Source organism: Sparus aurata, chromosome 4 (assembly GCF_900880675.1).
Source record: "Sparus aurata chromosome 4, fSpaAur1.1, whole genome shotgun sequence".
NCBI lineage: Eukaryota > Metazoa > Chordata > Actinopteri > Spariformes > Sparidae > Sparus > Sparus aurata.
Window position 1 is genome coordinate 4115448 of NC_044190.1, and position 14372 is coordinate 4129819.

A 14372-nucleotide genomic window follows, 5' to 3' on the forward strand; every position below is an offset into this window, starting at 1 on the left:
AAACCGGTGGATTGCCTACTCCAGGTGGGGAATGTCTCCTTGCCCCAAGTGTAGGAGTTCAAGTACCTCAGGGTTTTGTTCACGAGTGAGGGGATGATGGGGCGTGCGATTGACAGGTAAGTCGGAGCAGCGGGTGCGGTGTTGCATGCCCTTCACCGAACGGTTGTGACGAAAAGGGAGCTGAGCCGAAAAGCAAAGCTCTCAATCTACCAGTCAATCTTCATCCCTACCCTCACCTATGGTCATGAGCGATGGGTCATGACCGAAAGAATGAGATCGCGGGTACAAGCGGCCGAAATGGGTTTTCTTCGCAGGGTGGCTGGGGTCTTAGAGATAGGGTAAGAAGCTCAGCCATCCGGGAGGGACTCGGAGTAGAGCCGCTGCTCCTCTGTGTGGAAAGGAGCCAGTTGAGGTGGTTTGGGCATCTGATGAGGATGCCACCAGGGTGCCTTCCTAGGGAGGTGTTCCTGGCACGTCCAACTGGGAGGAGACCTAGGGGTAGATCCAGGACCAGGTGGAGGGATTATATCGCTTCTCTGGCCTGGGAGCGCCTGGGGATTCTCCAGTCAGAGTTAGCCGAAGTGGCCGGGGAAAGGGAAGTCTGGGGCTCGCTACTGAAGTTGCTGCCCCGGTGACCCGATTTTGGATAAGAGGTTGAAAGTTGATGAATGGATGGATGGATGGATGGACCCTGGCTCAGGTGAAACTGCTTCCCTCTCACCATAAGGTAAATAGTGTTTGCTTTAGAAAAAGTGGGAGTTCTGCATGGATCCGAGTACAAAAAACACTTAATCTCATGTGCTTATTTAAGGTGCATGATTAAAATGACTGGGCAGAAGAAAAGACAGTCAGCTTATACTCTAAAGTCCTTGATAAGTGGTCCAAAAAGGGACACTGCGGCACTCTGAATTGTCATTAAAAATCCTTTAGTAAAGCAGGGAAGCAGACAGTACATTTTGACTGTACAATAGTCTTCAGGTGATTAGTCAAAATGCACTGTCTGATTTTTCGACATGAAAATGCGATCCTCGTGAATCATGCAAATCTGCTTTTTTTTTTTTTTTGGCCGGGGGGGGGGGGGGGGGGGGGGGGGTAGGACCGGCAGAGCGGCGGAGCGCCAGGCCGCCATTAACCACCAATAGGTTTTAACAGACCAGGGGTCCGTTTCACAAAGCAGGTTTAGTAAAAACTCTGAGTCTGTTAACCCTGAAATGAGGGAAACTGAGTTTTCCGTTTCACAAAGGGAGGTAACTCAAACCAGAGAAAGAGGGGTAACTCTAGCCTGTTTCACAGAGAGAGGTAACTTAAGCTCTCGGTCAGTTACCATGGTAACATACTCTGTGAAACTAACCTGGTCGGGACCAGGTTTTTCTCAACAAACCTCGAGTTTCTCTCTGTCTCCGCCCTCTTTCAGCCACACACGCTATTTGATTTCCTCATTCATTCAGTCAGCAGGCGAGTTTTGGCGTAGTATAGTTCTGCCGTCTGTTTTTTGAGAAAATCATTGCAAAAATCAGTCAGTAGGGCTACATTAGAAGTTATATTAGGTGGCGACTATTTTCACTACCATGGCATGTCCTTTTGATAATGATCCCGTGGATGAAGGTGCAGCATTACTGCGCAGAGAATTAAATATTCGTCGGGAGATGATTATCAGACCGTACATAGATGTTCTTGCATTTCCAGACAATTATCTTTTTGAGCGGTACCGTTTCACGTCACAGTCCATCATTTACATACACAACCTAATCCGTCCTTACATTTCCAACATTACCAACCGAAGTCATGCTCTCACATCCCAGCAGATATTGTGTGTTGCGCTGCGTTTTTTTTGCAAATGGGAGTTTTTTATACAACGTCGGAGATGCAGAGCACTTGAGCAAGGCAACTGTATGCAGAGCGGTCAGAAAAGTGTGCCTCGCCCTGAAACGGCTACTACCCATTTTTATCATTTTCAGCTCCTCTGCCTCCGTTAGAGGTGGCGGTGCTGGGCCACCACCCGTTGTACGGCCATCTGCTTTCTTTCTGTTGGCTGAGAAGTCTGTGTTAGTTTAAATAGGCTTAATTATTTAACAGAACATGATATAGATGAGAAGACATTTATGTGTGTGAAAACAGCATTATGTTGGGGATAAACAACTGTACAGTCAAACAGCCACTTAATATTTACAATGTAAAACATGATCAAAATGAGTTACCCCCATGAGATTATGCCGAGGTCTTACCTGTTTGAACAATGTTTTTATGTTTCAACTTAAGCTGCAGCCAAGTGCGCTTCTCAGCCAGGGTTGCACCTAAATTAAATAAATTAATAGGCTACCACTCAAGCAGTTTCCCCCTGTAATATTATTGTGATTGCAAAGGACTACATTTAAAATTACGCATTGACCCGAGCGCCAATGTTCTCCCAAGCCTTCTCCCTCTCTTTTGCTGCTGCAGCGGTTTTACACTTCCTTCTAAAAACGTGCTCAAACTCACCGTATGAGCGCATTAATATTTCCAATTCCAGTGGGGTGAAAAACGTAGCCCTCCTCTTCCCCGTTGCCATGGTGACTCGTCGAATCAGGGCTCCATTGATGCTGTCTTTTTATACTTGTGGTGCACATGCTTAACTCCAGGTTAAACTACTCCGAGTTGATCAAACTAACTCAAATCTGCTGTTCTGGAACCGAAAACTCAGAGTTTCCTATCTCAGAGTAGATCAACTCAGAGTTCAGGGTTAGACTCAGAGTTTGTTGAACCTGCTTTGTGAAACAGACCCCAGGTGTTTATTTGGGACAGGCGTTTAATTCCCTTCTCAAAAAATCCAGGATGAAAATGTCACAAACTTCTCCAGCTTCTCGGTGAAATCTCTGGCATCCTTCTGGGCAATAGTTGTCTTCTGCCAGTGAAGTTGGTGCGGCAGAGGAAATGATTTATCCAACCAGCACTCGTAGCAAACTCCTCATCTCTGCTGTCACTCACGGTGGCGTACATTTGTTTCTCCATCGCCCTGATCATTTTGCGGGACACTCTCCCGTTTGCTAATAACTAATTCCCGCATGTTTATCTCAAGCTCCTCTCTAGCCTTCTTCCTCCCTCCAGCAGGCAGCCTGGTCCTGTTGCTGTCCTCCTCGGACAGACGCTGAAGCTCTGTTTTGTTTTTTCGCCAATCTCTCCCTCTCTTGGGGTCGACAGAGAAACATCTAGCTGCTGTTTCTCCCGAGTTTTCCTCTGCATATTTTAATACAGAAAGTATGCTGCACCGGAGCCATCGCGATCATCAGTGTGATGACTGACAGAAAGTGAGCAGGATACGTGAAAAAGGCGAAGAAAAAAAAGTGCGGTGTCAGTGGTCACATCTTCTTCCTTGATGTTTTTAAAAAAATAAAATAAATTAGATTCACTTGCACTTAAAGCGGACCACATGTGTTTTATAATGTGTTTGTGTTCACAGCTGCTAATGTATGTAACGCTGTTACTGTGATGACACATGACAGTTAAATATTGAATCTGTCTATAATAACCACATCCTGACATGTAACTGTTATTTTTGCTAATCTAAGTACTAATAATAGCAGTCATGACAAAAAATTAACAAAAACTGCAGATCACGATAAGAAGCTGCAACTGGCAGTGAGCTGCTTTCTTTTCTGTCAGCAGTGAAGTGATATACTCCATGACAGAACATTATAAAATATGATAATGTATAAAATAACATTTAATGGTAAAAAAAAAAGTACAATTGCAGTAGACTTCTATTATAAATATGCAGCATATATTATTATTATTATTATTATTATTATTATTATTATTTTTATCATCATCATCATCATCATTATCATCATCATCTTTATTATGACTACTATTTTTCTGCATATTCTTGACTTTGAATGGGAGCTGCTGTAAAGCATTTCTGTTTCTGATCCATATATTATGCAGTCAGTTGTCCAAATTTTAAGTTAAATTAAATGAATCAAGACAGATGTCACATTTACATGTCAGGGTGTAGTTATTATAGACACAGATTCAATATTTAAGTGTCATTTATCATCACAGTAACAGTGTTACATACCAGCCCCCAGGGTTAGGGTATGTCACCCAGGAGGACAGAGAATGGACACTGAACTCCTTGGCACAGCTGGGCCGTTTTACAGGTCTGGGTTGGATTTTGGCACCAGAAACGCCTCAGGTTTGACTTCTGTCCTTTGTATTTTTGATTTGTCACGTCCTGCTATATCAGAAATATGACAAGTACTCTACATTAAATCAGTTACATTAGCTAAGTTTGATTGAGTTATCCCACCACACTCCATTTTCCACTGATGATAAATTCAATTTGACATACCCATAGATATAAACCATTGCAAATCAGACAGAATTACTTTAATGATCCCAGACTGGGAAATTATTTTGTGACCATCCAAGAGAGGGGAGTGTTCCTTTCTGACATTGGCTTGCTCGGTGGCTCTTCAGATGAGACGGTGGCCGATGACTTAGTCATTGAGGTGAAATGTCCCTATTCAGCCAGAACCAAAACCAACCTGCAGGCAGCGGAGAGAAAGGAGTTTTTTCTAGAACTGGATGAAGTCACTGGCTTACTGAAGTTTAAGCAAACCCACAACCACTGGCATCAGATTCAGGGCAATCTGCACCTGACAGGAGCCAACAGTTGTCATCTTGTGGTGTGGACGACTCTTGACCTTGTAATCCTGCTCATCCATAAAGACCCAGCATGGGCTAACAACATTAACATTCTAGAAACCTTTTATAAGGATTGTTTCCTTCCTCGCATTCTGTCAGAAATGTAAAATGGTCAGTGTATTGACCCTGCATTCGTGACCTGTTCTAGTGCAGGATTTCATTCTGCTACCAAATCACCATTTATACTTTTCTACTGTGTGGTCTTCCATATTTTGTTGTTAACAGTTAACAATAAACTGACTGGGAGTGGGAGCAACTGTGTGAAGACTCATTTTTGTCTGCTAGTTCAGCTTGTTTTGCACCTAGCCTGTCAAAGTGTATGTCCAAGTAGTTCCCTCAATTATTCATCCAACTGATGGTGGCTTAAACTGAATGATTTTGATGTGACAGACAAAAATAAGTAAGACATGAGTAAAACAATGACAATTATTTTTAAGGATTTTTTTTATTTTTCAAGCAAGGACACCTGGAAATGTTGTGACAGACAATTTATGCTATTTCACGGAGAATAGGCTTCTGTAAATTTGTAAGACAAACACCTACTTTTAGGATCTTGTTGGCATGCTTCTTATACTGATATGGGATGTAGGTCAAAATGGCAAACGTTTTCAGACGTATGGAATGCTCCACATGGATCCTTGCACTGGCAACAAGTCTGTTGTGGTTAACTTCCTGCACTGTGAATTGTCCATTGACAAGTAACGTAGGGATGTTCAGTGAAACTCCCTCAGGCAAAATGTCACGAATAGTGAATCCCTCGTCTGCCATCACCACGTCGCCTGGTTGTAGCTGTTGGAGTACTCCGCAGTCAGCTGTTATTGCCTTGTCCGAGGTACTTCCACCATATAGGTCACTGGCGAAGGTTATAACTCCATTGGGAGCCACACCGTTCAGAGCTTTAAGTGTGGTGCGTCCCTTGTAATGACTGTACAGATGACTCTGGGTGTCCAATCTTTCTGTGTTGGAGACGGCCACTTCAGTGCAGTCAAGCACAATCTGACAGTCAGGAAATGGCTGAAAGCAAACTGGCAGGGATGTCTGGTTCTTGACTCTGGAGGGGATGTTGTTTTCCATCATGCCAACATACAAAATGTCATACAGTGCACTGCTGATGGTGGTGAAGATGTTGGTGACTGTGGCACGAGAGCAATTAAACCTTGTTGCAAGGTCTAGGATGCCACAATTTAGTCGGAGCTTCATCAAAGTCAAGAGTAGCTGATCGATAAGGGGCATAATTTGGACATTCCAATCAAAGTGATACTGGAGATCAAATTTGGAGAGAAGGGCTTCCAAAAAGAGGACAGTGGCAGCATCTGGCAAGCCAGTGTAGTAATTGACTTTATCGGGGTGGGAGGATATTTGACTAAATGAAAATGTTTGTTTTTGTTTCTCTAATTTACGTTTCAATTGGTCATTTTATTTTCTCAGCATATCAAGCACCATGACACTTGAGGTGCCAGGGGTCTGTGTAGCCATGTCAAGATGGTTTGGGCCTGGTTCAGCTGCTCCTTCATCCTCCACGCTTGCAGGGACCATTCCTTTTTTTACGTTTGGTGGGGATGTGGTCGGGGAAAGCTTTTCCAGCATTCCACGCAAACCGTGTTGGCCCAGCTGCTTTGCCATCGGGAAAATGCCACCCACAGACCCTCGAGTTGTAGTTGGGGTGAACTTGTCACGCCTGCAAAATGTCACACTTGGACAAAGGAGAGGACTCAGGTGCAGATTTGAAACGGTTTAGACAAGCTTTTATTCTGATTTCAGTTGTATCCTCTTCAGAAAAAATGACAACAGAACAAGCTATGAAAAAAACTGACCTCGTCTGCTCAGACGGGGAAAAATACAACATGAACAAACACAAACAGAAAGCGCTCCCGAAGGAGGAAAAAAACAAAAGGCAATACTACGCTGTCCTGAAAATCTCTAAATGTCTATAAAACGTTACTCAAAGGAAAATCACTCTCAGGGAGGAAAAGGCAAAAGGCTATAAACTTAGACTACGCTGCACAGAGCTACGAAAATTACAAAATAAAGTGCTCCAAAAGGGAGACACAAAATGACTATGAAACAGAAACTAGCAAGCAATAAAACAGCAAGCTGACCAAAAACTTTACAAATGAAAATCACTCTTCTTCAGAGGTATGCAAATGAAACAAATCAAGCGTGGCAATACTTATCAATACAAGGCTGGGGTATTCGACGAGATGAACAAAATACTCTGGCAACGAAGACAGGGGAAGACAAAGACTATATACACATCAGGAGGGATGACACAGGTGGAAACAATCAGGGATCAGGGGAGACGCCAGACCGGTGACACAGGAGGAAGGGCAAGTGACCTGAAACGAGAGGAGAATTACTTTTCAAAATAAAACATGAATTTCACAAGACAAAAAAAAACCCAAGACAGGACACCGCTCACCGCGGTGTGACACAAAAATAAAAAAATAAAATAACTAAGTGGCATTTAACATCCAGTGTTGTGCAAGTTCACACTTCACATTAACTAGTTCAAAGTTCAGTTCATACAAAAGAAAATAAATAAATTCACGGTCATAGTTCACCAATTCAGTTTTGAACTAGTTCATGTTCAGTTCATTAACAGATTTTTTTTTAGATACTGAGGACAAACTGTGGGAGTGAATATTTCTGTTATCCTTTAAGATGAATCCTCTCCATTATCAGTAGCCCATCACTGTCTCTAATTGTTGTTGATATTATGTTTACACCTTTTTCATTTATCACAACTAAGGCAGTAACCCTATTTTGTAAACATGTCATCAGGACCAAAGCATCAATTCAGAATGTCACAAAATCTGAACTAGTTCAAGTTCTTTAGTTAAAAAATATGTTAAGTTCAGTTCAAAGTTCATAGAAAAATATACTTGTTCACTTCTTTTGAACTAGTTCATGCACAACACTGTTAACATCTTACATCTCAGGCTCCCTCCAACTTGCAGAACCAGCTTCTATTATCAGATGTGTTGTTTAGCTAGGTCTACTAGAGTCAAAGTCAGTCTCACTTCAAAGTCTAATGATTTTCTATGCAGCACAGACACTGACTGTCTTCCTTAGCATACATACATCATTACTGCCAGATCTGGGTGGTAGAGGATCTGTTTTGGCTAGCTGTTGCCGTGTCTTTTGATTTTTTATTCACTCGCACATACCTTGAAAGGCTAGCCGGGTGCTTTAGTTCAATGTGCCGTTTCAGGTTTGCTGTTGACGTTGTTGATGTATGGAGCTGCTTTTGAAACCCGGCGGGCAAAGTTTACATAAAAAGGTCAGATTTTTACCACCTGGATCATCACTGACCTTTTCATGAAACTGTTTTAAGTAATCATACGAAGATGCCGTATTAATGGTGGAGGCAGAATCTGAGGTAGTGCTGCTGCCTTCATTTGTTTTTGTGCTTAGCATGTTGATGACGCATGCAGCGGTGCGACTCTGTGATGGCTGGTGTCGCCAGACTGGTTGATTTTCTGCACATATTAAGGCCTGGTCACGGTGTGTTTTAACTGGGTTTTCGCCTGACAGGCTCTGTGGAAATCTGGCACTGTCTTGAACAAAGTTAAACTGTGAGAGAGTGCCGTTCATAAATGCCAGAATGAACACGTTCACAATAACGTTCAGCAGGCAGAATACAGTACGTTCAGTTCACCCAAAATATGAACGAGTTCATGAACGATTGTTCACTGAACGCGTTCAGGCACAATACTGATTACTGGTAGCAGTTCAAGAAGGATAAAGATAACCTTGAAAGCACTTCGAAGTGCTGGCAAAAGAAACAAAGCTAGCGCTTGCTAGTAGTAGTACCTAGCTAGTAACGTTTGGCTAGCTAGTAACCGCTAGTCTGTTAGTATTGTTCATCATTTGAGATCCAACTTACCATATCAACTTCAGCCATCTCTTCTTCTCTTTTTCATCGAGGGGAATCGGTAATAAGAGATGGTTTTGTTAACATCGTTTCAGTTATTATAACACGGGACACACCATTTGACAGTAGAAGAAACCGTTAGAATGTTAGCGAATGGACATGGAAGTGGCTTTTTGGATATGATGACTTAGCGACTAGCCAAGCCTATAAGCTGACTGTCTTTTTTTTCCCGCCCAGTCATTTTAATCACACACACACACACACACACACACACACTTTATGAGCACCTGAATATAAGAGGGTTTTTTTTGTTGTTTGTTTTTTTTTAACTCAGATCCATGGAGCACTGCCACTTTTTCTGCTCAGTCACATAGTGTTGACATTTTTTTTTCCTCCTTCCACTGTTTAATCCCTAATTATTTCTTAATATCTTATCTTTTATCAGATCAACTTGATCAAATGCCATATCACAAGAGTTGGCACCAATAAATCCAGTGTCTCTATCTGTGACAGCAACTATGAAGTAACCACCATTGTGGGAACAGACGAAACAGGCACCATCAAGATTCAGGTATGGGATGACCAGTCCCAAAAAATACAAGCACAAAAATTTTACACAATAACACATCTGTCAACAAGACATTTTGCGGGACAATCTTTACTCACAACGACTCCCCAATCAGCCTTCACTGAGATCCAAAACAATGCACTGCCGAACAACCATGAGGACATCGATTTAGATCAGAACATTACAAACTTGATGGGACAGCCTGTTGCTGCAGACATAAAATATAAACGACGCTGCAGCATTTGTCACAAACAGCAGCTGGGGAACTCCAACCCAAAGGACAAATACAAGAGATATAACAACTGTGACAGAAAACAAAAAACTTCAATGTTTAACAAAAACTTAAGTCGCACTGTCATTAAAGGAAACTGTGGGGAGAACAAAAGATTATAAAATAAATGGTGCCACTTTAATCAAACTACTACAACAAAACAAAATGGAGTTAAAGGAAAACCCGGACGAAATTGAGGAGCTAATCCTTGATATGTCTCATGTAAAATGTGTGGTAGGCAACGATGAAAGCTGTACTTATAAAGATCGAATCCTGGACGCCTGTTTCAGAGGCTTTACCTGAAGAAAACGATGACATCTCTCTTATGTTCATGTGTCAGGAACCGTCACCATAGACAGTCCTGTGAAATGGAAAATGACTGTTTATGTTGTAAACATGATTAAATAGACACAATGGAAAATAACCTTAGGAATGTGACTTGTTAAAAGAAGAAAGGGGTTTTTGCCTTTTGCAAGTAATTAAGTGTTTAACTGCATTTTGGATGTTTGTTGTTTGAATGTGACTTGCAATTTTTATGTTTAAGGGGGAGGGAGGAGGTGAGTTTTTTTTTACTTTTGATGGAAAGTAACACATTTAATTACTGTGCTTAACTGCATTTTGGATGTTTTAGTTCAAACTTGTGACTGTGTTACAGTATGTAAAGAGGGAGGAAGGTTTTTGACTTGGAAGTAACCAAGGAATACAGTCAGTAATTACTGTCCTTTATTGAATTTAGGATTTTCTAAGTTGCTTAAACTAAGAATTATGATTTCCAATTGAGTACTGTGCTGTACCTATTATCCAATAAATGTGATACATTGCATTTCTACTTGTGTTTAGTGTCATTTTATTTGTGCTGCTCAGTGAGACCAACAGAATGGTTTTATTTTGAGAATTTAAGCTGCATATTTCTAAATGATGGTACAAATGCATTTCTACACAACTTACTACTATTATTTGCAGTTTACTCATTTGAAGGTTCAAGCTTCAAATTAGGCTGTAATGGTGTATTTAAAATTTTAAATGGGCCTATAGCACGCTATCATTTTGTTAACCTTAATGTCTCCTCCACAATTTTGACTTTCAAAAGTCACTTTAGTTCATAATTAGGACCTCACCTTTTCTTTCTCCTCAGCTTGCTCTGTTTTTCTTTTCCACTGCTGTTTCCTGCACATAAAAATTCATGAAAGCACCTTCTTGAAACTTCTAGACTGAAATTGAATTTCAGTTATTTAGCCATCGGTGCCGTTTACTATAGTGGTAGCAACCGATAATATGTAACCAGAACAGAAACCAAGTTTTTAGTTTGCTGACCAAAACTTGCAGTTCTTGACATCGTTTCTCATCGAGATTCCCCGTCGACCAACTGAGCCTCTTTGGGCCAAGTGGTTTTGAGGTGTTTAAAGATGGTGTGTTGATCTAATAAAGGCTCCTTACACTTACAACCAACACTAAATAATTTTTCAATTCAGTGATATAATACATGAAATGATTATGCATTACTACCTGACCACATTCTTCCACTTCTGCAACCTGTTCACACACTCGAAGCATCCATAGGGCTTGGCAACTGATGACACAGCGCAATGCATTCTGGGATACATCCGCCATTTTGGTAGGCCATGGAATGAAGCCATTCATTCATTCTTTCCCCGTTACATAGTTAGAACACATTATTGTTATTATTATTGTTATCAATTGAATTTGGCGATGCTGACGAGCAAATTTAAAGAACATGGGCTTTACCGTGAGAAACTCCTGCCGGAGGCAAAAAAAGGATACCTGGAAAAGATCGTTTTAGTCGGAAATATGGACCCATATGATCGCCTTACCTCCGCTCACTTTCCCAGACTTGTACAGTTATTATGTCTGTGGTGTGATTACCTACACTGCCGAGCAGTTTCACGCTTATAAGTTGTTGGAAGTCCACGCTCAAGACTTGGAGATTTATAACTGCGGGAACATCGTCAGCGATCAAAGGTATGTAAACATCCTCAACTCATTACCTTTCCTTTAGCATGCTTAGCTAGCTAGTTTTTAATGAGAATGCATCACTTGTTCATTCTGTACTGTCTTTTCATTTACTATTGTTATTTATGTACTTAGGTTTTGAACTCGCAGCGTCTCAGCGATCCTCCTTTAAAGCCCTGGACGATCGTGAGCAGCACTGGGATGGTGAAGTGAGCCCACTGCACCTGTGCGAGCTGTGGAGACCTGCACTCATGTTGATGCTCTGTTCCAGTTCAAAATACAACTTCAATAATCACCATGTAGTTTAACATTCTCTGGCCATGACAATCAAAAACTGAACATTATCTTTGCAAAGGCAGAATTTATGGCAGAGCTGTAGTAGTGGATCACATTATATTGTACAAGTGGTCATAATGTTATGGCTGATCAATTTACTTATGTCAACTTATTCTTTTGCACAATTTTTTTCTATCTTTTTGCATTATTTGTTCTGCAATATTTGTTGTTAAACATGCACCCAAACAATTGCACAATTACAATGGCATTTCCAATAAAAGACAGTCAGACAATCAAAATTGCATTTATTGCCAAGGAATTACACCACTTATATACGCTTATACATATGTGTGTCTGTCTGGTCTTTTCTTCCTTTAAGTTGCTCTTGTCTGCATCAGTACCGTTCTGTATGTGTAACATCAGAGTGACGGCAGGTGCAGTGATGGAGCCCAGTCAGGGTGTCACTCATCCACTTCATATGCTGGTTTACCTGTAGTGAAACAACATATATCAACACTTAAAATATTCGCAAGCAACAGAAAAGTGAATGTCTATCGATCAATTAATCCATTTATCTACCAGCTGGTTAACTAGTCAGTTCGAGGCTAACTGGCTGTCTCGGTAGCTATGATTATGCAGTAAAATCGGATTTTGCACTAAAACATGACCAACAGTAAACAATCAAAACACCCGAATGAAAATGTCTGGGGTAATGTCCATCGAGCTATGTATCTACCAGCTGGTTATCTAGCCAGCTAGAGACAGCCAGTTGGCTAGCTAGCTGGCTAACTGGCTGTCTCAGTAGCTGTGATTATGCAATAAAATCGTATTTTGCGCATGACCAATAGTAAATGATCAAAAAACTCACCCGAATGAAAATGTCTGGAACACACTTTCATATATCTCTGGATGCTGGCAAACTTGATCTTCGGGTGTCTTACGGCTGCTAGCCGAGCCATCCGTCTCCTCTTTGTAATGTCAGACACAATGCCTCCCTGAAGCTTCTTCCATGAAGGAAAACCACAAAATGATAGTCCGTTGTCGAGTTTTCGTCCCTTATGGTTGTGAGACCGTGCATTGCAGCTGACAACGCAACAGGTTCTTCCCATGACTCAAACTTTCCGTTACGTGGTTAAAGATAGTTCCCTCTCTCGCTCTCTCTCTCATTCTCACTACGACTTTTTGGCCAACCAAGATGGCACACGACACCGAGGCGCGAATGCGGTGTTGCACGTTGCCAAGCCCCATTTGTGAAGTGCGTGCTTGCAGCAGAAACCTTTTTTCTGACCCAGCAACAAGAAATTATTTTCTGATTGGCTGACAGCTCGCTAATTCAAGACAGCTGTATGGATGGATTAAGCAGAAAAACCTGTCTTGCTTGCCCCGATATCGATGCTTTAATTTTCTTCTTCTGAGGAACTCATACTTCCCATGGGTGAAAACTCACCAAACTTTGCACAAAGGTCCAGTCCCATGCCAGATTACCTCAACTGTAAACTCAAGCCAATAGTCCTGATGGTGGTGCTACAGCAAGCGTCTAAAAGTTCAAAACATTGAAAATTCATAACAAATCAACCACAGCTTCAGAACTTTCATCAAACTGTAGCCTCAATATTGAAGAAACTTTTGTACATTTAAACCTAATAAAAATTAAGTACATCACTCAGTTTTTTTTCAAAAACTGAAAAACTTCTTAAAACCTATTTCCTCTGTCCTCCTTTGATTTATTAAAAATTGAGCCTCAAAAACTGAATTTTTCACAGCATTTTAATTTTTTCTTGGAGTCAATGCAATAATGACATAGCCAAACATCAGTTATTCACTTATGGAGCAAATCATTCATTTTTAAAAACAAATGACCAACATCTCCATGCTGCAATATGTGTATTTTCAAATTCGTCTTGATAACTGAATTTTTTACAGTGGTTTCAAATCTGCCTGCACAACAGTGAATGGCTTAGTCAATATGTGAAGCCACTGTTGTATTGCCACTTGCCAATTAGCTCAGAGTGATAGATGACAGTCTTTGGTTCCAGAAGTTGTGAGTTCAAGCCTCAAGTGGTCCAAAATGAACATTGTTGTCAACTGTCTTGTCTTCCTATTCTCCTGTTTGTTGCTCAGAATTGCCTAAATTTGCCAAAAATAGCCCGGACCCGACCCATCGCTATAATTTTACTGTTGTTTTTTGCTGCTGGCTGCACCACAAATTGCCCTCCAGGGTCAATAAAGATCTCTTGACTTGAAACACCGGAATCTATTATGATAGCCCCACAACCTATTAATTTACATAAGCCCATCACAGAAGTAGAAATTAGCTTGAATAGTGTTATTAAGGAATTGGAGAGTACTTCAATCCCATTTGTTGGTAAACTAGAGGATGACACACAACTGCCTGTTACGACTTTGACAACTATGACTGACAAAGCAAGTGATCTAACCGACATTGATTGGTCACAAGATGATGATATAATTTAATCTGTTCATACAGTACGAAAACGAGAGGCTCAATGGAAGGCATTTGGGTTCGATTCCTCGGTATTACAGATCACCGATCCGTGGGCAAGCAAGAATATGTGGTTTCAACAGCTAACTCGCTCTGTAAGAGTGTCTACCAGACAGAGTTGTCTGTGTATAGTTAGGATTCCAACACCAAATACCTGGCCTTCAATAATGGAAACAGTCCCTGAGCTGCTGAATCGAGTCTGTCAATCGTATGCACTGTCATGGTT

At 41.2% G+C, this 14372-nt stretch overlaps 1 pseudogene; it reads left to right on the forward strand.

Annotated features, from left to right (window-relative positions):
• The first annotated feature begins 1568 nt into the window (after window positions 1-1568).
• The window catches only part of LOC115579902 (putative nuclease HARBI1), a 31369-nt pseudogene continuing 18565 nt past the window's right edge, over window positions 1569-14372 (forward strand).